This window comes from Ochotona princeps, chromosome 3, assembly GCF_030435755.1.
Source record: "Ochotona princeps isolate mOchPri1 chromosome 3, mOchPri1.hap1, whole genome shotgun sequence".
NCBI lineage: Eukaryota > Metazoa > Chordata > Mammalia > Lagomorpha > Ochotonidae > Ochotona > Ochotona princeps.
Window position 1 is genome coordinate 33,464,012 of NC_080834.1, and position 10,795 is coordinate 33,474,806.

At 46.3% G+C, this 10,795-nt stretch overlaps 1 pseudogene; it reads left to right on the plus strand.

The window, feature by feature from the left end:
• Positions 1–5,282: 5,282 nt before the first annotated feature.
• LOC105942299 (heterogeneous nuclear ribonucleoprotein A3-like) lies at positions 5,283–9,246 on the plus strand (annotated as a pseudogene).
• Positions 9,247–10,795: the final 1,549 nt, after the last annotated feature.

Here is a 10,795-nt window from a genome sequence, read left to right on the forward strand (position 1 = left end):
CAAGAGAGCCATGTGGTTATTTTTTGCCACATATTGGCCTCTGCCTGCATCTGGAGAGAAAGGGAAAATCTATTTTTGAAATCAGTTATTCAGCTTTCAAATACCATCAGCCCATAAAGCACATCTAATTGAAATGTTGATTCCACATTTGACTTCATTTTCGGACTTTTTTGGGTCCCCTTCTGTTCGTGCGCTCCAAGTACACACAGAGCTTCGCACTCAATTGCCTTGGCTTATACAAGGGAACTGGAAGACATTTATGGAAAAATAGGTTTATTTTGCTGCAATTGTTTTTTCAAATCTGTGCACAGTCTATGGATCTTTTGAAGACCTGCTGTAGAAGCTCCAATTTTAGAGTAGCTTAAAGAGCAAATACTACTATTCACATATAACAATTTCTATCATTTAAAAGCATCTATTTTTTAATTTCTTTGAAAGGCAGAAGTACAGAGAGAGGAGCAGAGACACAGACGGAGAATCTTTCTGGGACAGGTTCACTCCCTAAATAGTCATGTCAGCCAGGGCTGGGACAGGCCAAAGCCAGGTGCCTGGTATTTCCCCTGATTCTCCCACATGTGTGCAAGAGCTCAAGTACTTGGGCCATCTTCTGCTGTCTTCCAGGTACATTAGCAGGGAGCTGTATTGGAAGTGGAATAGGTGTTCCACTGGAACATGGGGTTCCAGTGCTGCAGCCGGAAGCTTAGCCTGTTATGCCACAACTCCTGCCCGTATTTTCAAAGAAGGAATAAGCAGTAAGGATCATATGATCCTGCTTCTAAGACTGACCAAGTGACGCATTACAAGCCGTCAATATGTGCTCATGAGATATGAAAGCAAGATGAAATGAGAGGAGATACGGATAATGAAAGAGAAGTGCATGCAGTTCAGGGGATCACAGAGGGTGCCTGAGTCATCAGTAAGCTACTCTGAGACTGGAAGCAGGGATCAAAAAATCCACGGAGGCCTTAGGAAAACCAGAACGTGCTCATCCTGATCAACGCATTGTAACGCTAAGGTGAACATGCTGTGGATACTCCTGGCCTCTGGGAAACTCACGTTGGCTTCCAGCTGGGCAGAGTCATCTAACAGAAACCCTATTTTACAGAGAAGCGATATTCTGAGGATTGGAGTCAAAGTGGGAAAAACTCAAGGGCTAGTCTGGGTTCTCCCGAGCAGCAGCGTACACAGCCGAGAGCATGCTGGGCCTGGAATGTGTTGGAGACACTGCGCAACAATGAATGGCTGCTAGGGCAGTGTCTCAGTTTCCAACTGGGAGCTCCAGAGGGTGTCATACTCGCCAGGGGAGAAACGCCAAATTCGCAATTCCAGTACATTTTCTGCAGCCTGCGCCTCACTTTCACACCGCCTGTCAAGGGGAACTTCCGACGTGAAATTGTGGAGATCTTGACAACCCAATCACCACATTTGCATGCAGATGAGAAAGTGATTTCTCCACAGAGCGGCTTCCTTGTTGACAGAAAGTCAAGAAAATGCCTCTCACTGTTTTTTGTTTTTCAAAAGAAACTTCTAGTAGCCACAGGGTCAGTTGCTCTTTGTCTTCTGATTCAAACCCAGAAAGGCCCACCCCTTTACTGGAAAGAGGCCCCAACCAGAAAGACTGCTATTGATTGGTCTTGCCTGGACTCCTATCAAAGACAGAGAATGAACTGTCCAGAGAGACTTTCCATTGGCCTTGGTCATGCCGAGTGAGCAGAATCCTCTGCTGTGTTCTGGAGGCCCCCAAGGCCTCCACACTGCCTTCCTTCTTGTTAGTGTCCTGAATATGGTTGCCCACTCCCAGGAGCTGCTGGTCTACCTGGTTCAACTCCTGGCTCCAGCTCCCTGGTAATGCAGACCCTGCGAGTCAGCGGTGTTGCAATAGGGCTCCTGGAACTCACTGGGGAGACCTAGACTGGGTTCCCAAGCTTCCAAAGTGTCTCTTTCCTAAATTAATTATTTTTTTTAAAGATTCATTTGTGTTTTATTAGAGACGTAGATTTTACAGAGAGAGACAGGGAAAGAGGTCCTCCATCTTCTAATTCACTCACCAAATGGTCGCAAGTCAGAACTGAGCTGATTGAAGCTGGATACCAGGAGCTTCTTCTGGGTCTCCCACATGGGTGCAGGGTCCCAAGGACTTGGCCCATCCTCCACTGCTTTCCCAGAGAGCTACATCAGAAGTGGAGCAACCAAGACCTGAACGGGCACCCGTCTGAGACGCTGGTGTCCCAGAGCAGAGGATTAACTTGCTGTACCAATGTGACAGCTGCCCTCCAAAAAGATTTCTCTGTGATTCAGCAGTGAGATGACAAGCTTTCCTGTAGTCGGAAGAGAACAGAAGCCAAAGAGTAGGATGCAAGTGTGGTATTAGCGAAGAAGATTTGTCACAGAAGAAATGGTCATGAGTCCACATTTGCTTGCAAAGGAACAATCCAGTAGGTTAGGAACCTAAGAAAGGACGACACCCACGAGCTGAGCAAGCTGCGTTACTTTCTGTTACTGAGACCCTTGCTTCATTGCCAAATCCCTCCGGAGAGAAGATTGATGCGATACAGCTGATCCATATGTCACTTGAGATTGTCACTCGGGGCAGCCGTCATTGACTTCTGCCAGCATCTTCTCTTTTCCTCCAAATGTGTGGAATAATGGTTAGTCTTCCCACTGGGGCCATCTTGGACTGGACTTGATGAATTCGGCATTATGTCGATCTTTTACCCGTCACACAGGAGACTGCTGGGCCAGCAAAGGGTGGCAACTCATCATCCTGTTCTAGAACCTGACTTCTCCCACTGGCTCCTTCTTCTGACCTGGTGTTGAGAACAGCCCTTGGTCTCAATGCCAGCTTGAGTTCTTGAATCCCATTACTTTCCCATTGGTATAACCTCATGTAAAGTACCTTGTTGAGCTTGTTCAGTACTACCCCTAGACCCCAGCTCCCAGCTAAGCCTGAGAGATGCCTATTTTGGGGATCTCACTATTATGTCAAACCCTATCCCCTCCAAGTCCCAGCTCGCAGAGTCTGGTAAATCTCAAACGCTAATTCTAGTGTGTACATCACCACCAGTGGTCTGCCATCTGGGGTTTCAGCAACTGCAGAATTCCAGCACGATGCTTTGAGTATTTAGTGATTTACATCACCTCCATAGGGCAGAAACAGGAGAACTACTGAAAAGCCATCTAGAGACCATGTCATGAGACAGAACTACATCAGTGGCCCAGGAGTGTTCAGCTGGGAGTGTTACTGGAAAGGGTCCAGCTCATAATTAACACAAGTGATCATGCATTGCTGTAACAGGACGTGTCCATTGTATTTTCTTTGAAAGAGAGAGGGAGAGACAGACAGAGATTACTCCCCAAATGTCCATAACAGCCAGGGTTGGACTAGGTCGAAGCCAGAAGCCAGGAGCTCCACCTGGGTCTCCCCCGGGTGTTATGCACCCAAGTGTTTGAACCTTCTGCTGCCGCCCAGGGTTCCCATCATCAGGAAGCTGGATGGCAAGTGGAACACTGGGGCCTTGAACCCAGGCATGTGATACACATGTCCCAATTAGTGACTTAGCCAGTGCCCCAAACGCTGTCCCTCCATTTATCTAACAGTCTCAGTGCGCGATTATAGGCTTCATATTGTTCAGTTTGTTCAGTTACTATTTTAATTCAGTGCCTATTCTATACTAATCCACTCTACTAGCATGGGACATAGAAGGAAAACAAAAAAGGCACATGTCCTCTCTGCACAAAGCATACAGCAGGTGTTTTAACTTGGACCCTTGGGACTTCCCCCTGAGTGGTTCACTGTCAGAACTTGGAGTCTGAATTTGAGTGGGAAAAGAGCCACAGTAGTGTCTTCACTCACCTCTCGCTTTTGCAAACAACTGATCCCTTTTCTGTTCTCAGATTTACATTTGTATGTGTGTGACATTCATAAACTTGGAATCACACAATATATACAACTTCTTCAAATTTTATTTTGGATGATGTTTACATAGTTAAGAAGGATGCATGCCCATGTGACCATTGATTATGATGGGAAGGGTCAAAGAATAGAGAAACATGGATGAGACCATTGTTTCCAATTTTCTTTTTCTTCTTCCTGTATCTGGGGGGAGGGGGAAGAGAGGGAAGAAGCCGCACCCAGCATTCTCACCACATCAGTACCCAAGAATGTGGGATGGCCACCGGATGTCATACCAGGGTCCCCAATGTGGAGCATGCTCCAAATCTACTCTCAAGTGGTTTCAATAGTTCTGAAATGCTGTTGATTTCACTGCTCCAAGGATAAGGAAATCCTTCCAAAGTCCTTTGGCTGGTATAGTCCACCTTAGAGTCTCCATTCACCTAGATACTTACTGTCAACACTTGGCTGGAAGAGTTGTCTAATTTGTTCTACCCTCCATCCTCTGCCATGGTACTTACTACCTGTCTTCTGCAGGCCGCAATGAACTGCCATATCCCCCATGTGCATCTGGGCATGCCATCCACTGCACTGTCTTCAGCAACTGAGATCCAGTTCTGACACATGCACTCCACAGTTAGACCACAGATCCTGCAGTTCTCCCAATGGTTGGAGTTCTGAGTCCAGAGGTTCGGTTGGGCCTGAGAGGGATTCCCAAAGAAACCTCATCTGAGGTGATCCCAGACCTCTTGCATGTGCTGTGGGGTCCAGCTCAGTACATCACCCACATCAGCCTATGCACACTCTGGTGGATGCAGTTGCTAGGTCAGTTCCCTCCAATTCATTTCTTATACAAACCAATGGATGCTGCGGCCCAACCCAGTCCACTACACATTCGGCCCTCACGTACACCAGTGGGAACTAAGCCAAGTCAGAGTGACCTTCAATGAAACCCACCCAGGTCTGCCCCCAGCCCTGGTTCCAGTGCATGACAATATGTGCATCAGACTGGTCCAGTCTGTCACACATTCCATTCAGCTTTTGTACACACCAATGGGTGCTGCAACCTAGCTCAGCCCAGCCAATCCCATATCCAGTCCACACTTACATTGGCAGGTGTTACTACCTGTCCAGCCCAGTCCACCCTCAGCCCTACTTCTCATGCTCATCAGTGGGAGTTGCAGCCCATCAGAGAGGTGGCCACAGTTACCCCACTAGCCCCACTCCCAGTCCTGGATCTTGATCTTGCTCTTTCCAGGTAGTTCTGCAATTTAGCCTGACAGGATTTGCCCCCAGTTCTAGCACTTTGCCAGCTGATGCTGCACCAAAGCCCAGCCAGCCTGCACTTACTCCGGCTCATGAATGAACACATGGATATGGTTGCTTAACCATGCCTGGCTCTACCCCTCAACCAGCTTACATGCAGGCCAACAGGTATTATATCCCTGCCTAGCTTGGTCTGCCCCCAGTCCTAGTTCTCACGTTCAGCAAGAACAGTAAGAGAGTCTTTTCTGCCCCCCTACTGAACTCAGCCTCACCCCTAGGTCTTACATGTGCTGGTGGGTACTGTGGCCCAGTCTGGTATGGCCTGCCTCACCCTGGCATTTGCCAGCAGGTGGTACAGCCCAGCCTGGACTGCACCCAATTCTGGCCCTAATGTGAACTGGCTGGAGTTGCAGCCCAAAGCAAACTGTCCTGCATCCTGTCCTGGTTCTCAGATCTGCCAATGGGTGTTATGAACTGCCCCAGTCTGGCCTACCCCCAGACTTGATCCACACATACACTGGCAGGTGCTACAACTTGGCCTGGTAAGGGTTGTTCCTAGTCTTGATTCTTGCGCTCACCTGCAGGGACTACATTCCGACAGAGGAGTTCCCCACGCTTCTCTATCAGATAACCTCTGGGTGGCAGATCTCAAGAATGTATACTGGTGGGTTCTTGCCCCAGCCTGATTCAGCCCACTCCCTGTCATGGCAGGAATAACAACCTTGGCCTGACTGACTCACTCCCATTCTGGCTGTTACTGTTGTGTGCTACAGCCTAGTCCTGCCTGTTCCACCCCAAGACCCAGCTCTTGCATGGTGCAGTGGGTACCGAGACCTAGCCCAGCCCATCCTACACCCACCCTGGCTTTCACGAGCACCAGTAAGTACTGCAGTGTAGCCCAGTCTGGCACGCCACAGACCCAATCCATACCATGCCAAGGAATGCTGTGGTCATGTTCTGCCCAATTCATTGCCCCCATTCTGCAGTTGTCAGTGGGAACCACAAGTCAGCTGGGGTAACCCCTTAACTCCCCAACCAGGCCTGCTCCCAGCCACAGATATTGCAGCATCGAGGACCAGCCTGACCTATTCCCAGCCCTAGTACCCAGGGGCGTCTTAGGGTTCCATGGTCATGCCTAGCTCAGTCATGCCAGCTCTTCAGCAAAACAGCGAATATTGCAGTTCCACAGGAGTGGGCCCACATGCTCCCACAAAATCTGCCCCGAGACCTAGTTCCCTCTCATGCTGGTTAGTATCATGGCCAGCCTAACATTACATATCCCCTGTTCTGACACTCTCTGGCAGGTACTGTGATCTAGCCCTGTCGGGTACCTCCCCACACACCTCCCCCCAGTGCTAGCCTTAGTGTGGGCCAGTGGGTGGTAGTCAGTGGTGGTCAAATGCTAACTCAGGTCTCCTATGTGGGCAGGTGCATTGGTCTGACGCAGAAAGGTCCTCCAGCTTCCCCCCTTATCTGCAAGTACAGTGGCTTTGCCATTGAAAGCTCCCAGAAGTCATTCCTTACCTGCAACATACTCCCTCAGTGGTCTTCCCTCCCACACATCCCCTTACTCCCTTCCCTGAGCAATCCCTAGTCCCTGTGGCCAGAGAGCATGGATTCCCAGCCTGGGCTTCCTAAGCTCAGTCTTCTGATGGGGTGGCATGCTGGCCTGGAGCTTTGCCTGCTCATCAGGGATCCAAGCTCCTATAGGCATGCTGGCCTGGGACCCTACTTACATCTCTGCCCACCCAGCATCCAAGCATGTTCACAGTTCCCCAAGTCCGGGCCACCAACTCGCCAAGCCAGTGTGCTAAGCTAGGGCTCTCTCTTCCCCAGCCCCACACTCACCCCTAGCCTAGATCAAACATGTGGAAATACCCAGGCTCACTCCACCTGCCTGGGCACAAGCCTCCAGGTCCCCACACAACCCTGCTAGCGTCATTCCTCAGATGCAAGCCCTCACCCCCAATGCCCCACAAGCCCGCCTGTACCTGCAGAAGCCAGGTGCTCACACTGGCCTTGTCCTTTTTTATCTCTGGTAATTTTTGGCTCTGAAATTAGTTTATGTGATAGCATTATAGCCAGTTTAGCTTTCTTCCCATTAGTGAAACATAGTTTTGATTAGGAATCTATATATATTTTCATCCTTACTGTTAGCTTGCCTCTGAAGCAATAACACAGTCATTAAAAAAATCTGTACTGTGTTTAAATTAGTGGGTTTAGTCCATTCATATTTAATTACTGATTTTTACATTCAGTTCTATAATTTTGGGATCTGTTTTATTTTTGTCTTTTAGTTTTTATATTTTCCTTTTTCCTACTTCTTATAAGTTAAACATTTCTAAATTTTCCATGTATTACACATTTGTTACATATCCCTAAGTTTTATTTTCAGTGATTGTCCTAGGGGTTAGAATGTACATATAGAAGCTGGCACTGTGATGTCGTGGATAAAGTACATCCCAAATAGGTGCTGGTTTGTGTCCCAGATGCTCCATTTCCAATCCAACTCCCTCCCTGATAATGGCTTGAGAAAAGCAGTGGAAGTTGGCCAAGTACTTGGGCCCCTGCCAACCTTGTGGGAGACAAAGATGAAGTTCCTGGCTTCTGGCTTCTGCCTGGCCTATCTAGGGAGTGAACCACTGGATAGAAGAGCCTGCTCTCTCTCTTTCTCTCTAACTTTCAAATAAATAAATGAGTACATATTTATATATAGGCACATATACATTTTTCACAGTTGATATATAATTAGTATTCTGATATTCTGATGCCACTGCAAAGCATGATACACCAACACCGTGTGAGTTTCCCTACCTTCCCTCTGTTATTTTGTTTGTTGACTCATTTGTTTTATCAGCATACATTGAAAACCCCACCAGACAATGCTGTAATTTCTGTCTTCATCACCAAAACTAAGAACAACTCAAGAAGATTTGTCAGTTCCATATTGAACTTGGGTTGGAAACTGCTGCCTGGTCATCTGCAGCCCGACTCCAGCCATTGGCACCATCAGAGGGGAGGAGGGTCACAACCCAAAGGAACCAGAGCAGTTGAGGAAACTGTTTACTGGTGGTCTGAGCTTTAAACTTTAGATGACAGAACATTTTGAGAAGTGGGGCACACTCACAGATTGTGTGGTAATGAGAGACTCCCAAACGAAACATTCCAGGCAGTTTGGTTTTGTGACTTGTTCTTGTGTTGAAGAGGTGAATGCAGCAACGTGTACTCGACCACACAAGGTTGATGAGCTATCTCTAGAGAGGATTCAGTAAAGCCTGGTTTCCATCAAATTGTGGAGATTTTGTTGGCTGTATTAAAGAAGAAACAGAGGAATATAATTTGAGAGACTGCTTTGAGAAGTATGGCAAAATTAAAGCCATAGAAGTTATGGAAGATGGGCAGAGTGCAAAAAAAAAGGAAGAATTGCTTCTATAACTTTCAATGACCATGATACAGTTGATAAAATCGTTGTTCAGAAATACCACACTACTAATGGGCATAGCTGTGAAGTGAAAAAAGCTCTTTCTAAACAAGAGATGCAGTTGGCTTGCTGGATCACTGAGAGGCCGTCGAGGCGAATCTGGCAACTTCATGGGTCTTGGAGGAAACTTTGGAGGTGGTGGTCATTTTGGCCATGGTGGAAACTCTGGAGAAAGAGGAGGCTATGGTGCTGGAGGCAGTGGCAGCAGAGGAAGCTATGCAGGAGGTGATGGTGGCAACTATGGCAGTAGTCCTGGTTACAGTAGCAGAGGAAGTTATGACGGAGGTGTACCAGGATATGGAAACCAAGGTGGTGGATAAGGTGGAGGAGGATATCATGTTACAATGAAGACAATTTTGGAGGCAACTACAGTGGTGGTGGAATCTACAGTGATGTTGGAAATTGTAGTGGACAGCAGCAATCAAATTATGACTCCCCCAAAATGGCAGCGGTTGGGAGAAGCTTAGGCAGTCTCCATGATGGTGGCTATGGAACTGGCGGTGGAAGTGGTGGATATGTTAGCAGAAGGTTCTAAACACAGCAGTAAAGGCTACAGTTCTTAGCAGGCGTTGTCAGGAAAGCCACAGGTGACTTTGAGACAGTCATCCCAAATGCTTCAGAAGAACTGTAAAAATTGGCCACAGGAGGAACGATGACCCAAATCAGAAAAGTTACTACGGCTCAAACAGGAAACCTTTCTTGTTCAGGATTGCCATAGCCACAGTTTGCAAAAAGTACAGCTAAGGATTAATGCAATGTAGTGTGAATTGGCTGTATATTCCTGAAATCTCCTGTTGCAGCTTTGTCTTTTCATTGCATTGGGTGTGTTGCCTTGTAAATTGTCATAGTGGTACCGGGAATAAAAAATTAAGGGATTTTTAACTTTAAAAAAAAGAACTCAAAAAGAAAAGAATATTACATGAGAGTTCTTCCAAAAGTTCTCAGAAGGACCCTGTGTGATAATCTAGTGGCTAAAGTCCCCGCCTTGCATGTTCCGGAGTTCCGAAGGGGTGCCTGTTCAAGCCTAGACTGTGCCACTTCTGATTCAACTTCCTGTTAAAGGCCTGGGAAAGCAGTTAGAGGACAGCCAATACACTCACTGGGACCCTGCACTTGTGTGGGAGACAGGGTAAAAGCTCTTGGCTCCTGGCTTCGGATTAGCTCAGCTCCAGCCATTGCAGCCACTTAGGGAATGAACCAGGGAACAGAAGATCTTTCTGTATCTCCTCTCTATATATCTGTCTTTCCAATAAAAATAAACAAATCTTAAACAAAAAAAAATCTCATGGAAAATGAGTATTATGGAAAAAAAATCTTGCACATGGTTCTATTTTTGCATTGAAATAACCTCTTTTCATTCCCTTCTCCATAAGCTTTGTGAAGCTTACCCTGGAATTTGCCATTTGTAATACCTGCTCTTCCTTCATACTTTTTGGCTGTTCTAATTTACCCCCTGGCATCATTTCCCATCTGCCTAAAGAACTTCCTGTAGCAACAGCAGGTGGCGATTGTCGCTGTTTTCCTTCACCTAACAGTTTTTTTGGTTCATCGTCATTCCTACAGGATATAGGATGGGCTTGTGGGTTGGCAACACATTCTTTGCACACTCTGAGAGTGTTCATTTCCCTCTGGAGAAATCTGCAGCTGTGTGAATCGTTCTCCTGCAAGTAATATGCTGGGTTTTTTTCTGGATGTTTTTACTGCGGTCTTTTTTTCTTTAGCTGACAGCAGTTTGCTAATGATGAGCCTGGGCGTGAATTTGAGTTTATCTATTTGAGATTTGTTGAATTTGAATTTGTAAGTGTATGTTTTCTTCATTTTGGTCATTTTCAGACATTTTCCCTTCTAATTTTTTGACACATTATATTCTTTATCTTTTGAGATTTTTTTTGCACTCTTATAATAAATATGCAAACATGTTAGACTTTTTTGCATTTCTCCACAAACACATGAGGATATATTCATTACTTTCCAATCTTTTCTGTGTTATTCGGATTTTATAATTATAAATGATATTGAAGTTCACTGATTCTGTTCTTTGTTATCTCAATTCTGCTTTTGAATGCATCCAGTGAGAAGTACATTTGTTCAAATATTTTCATCATTTCTAAAATTTGTTTTGGGTTATTATTTGTATTTTCCATTTCTGTTCTGTG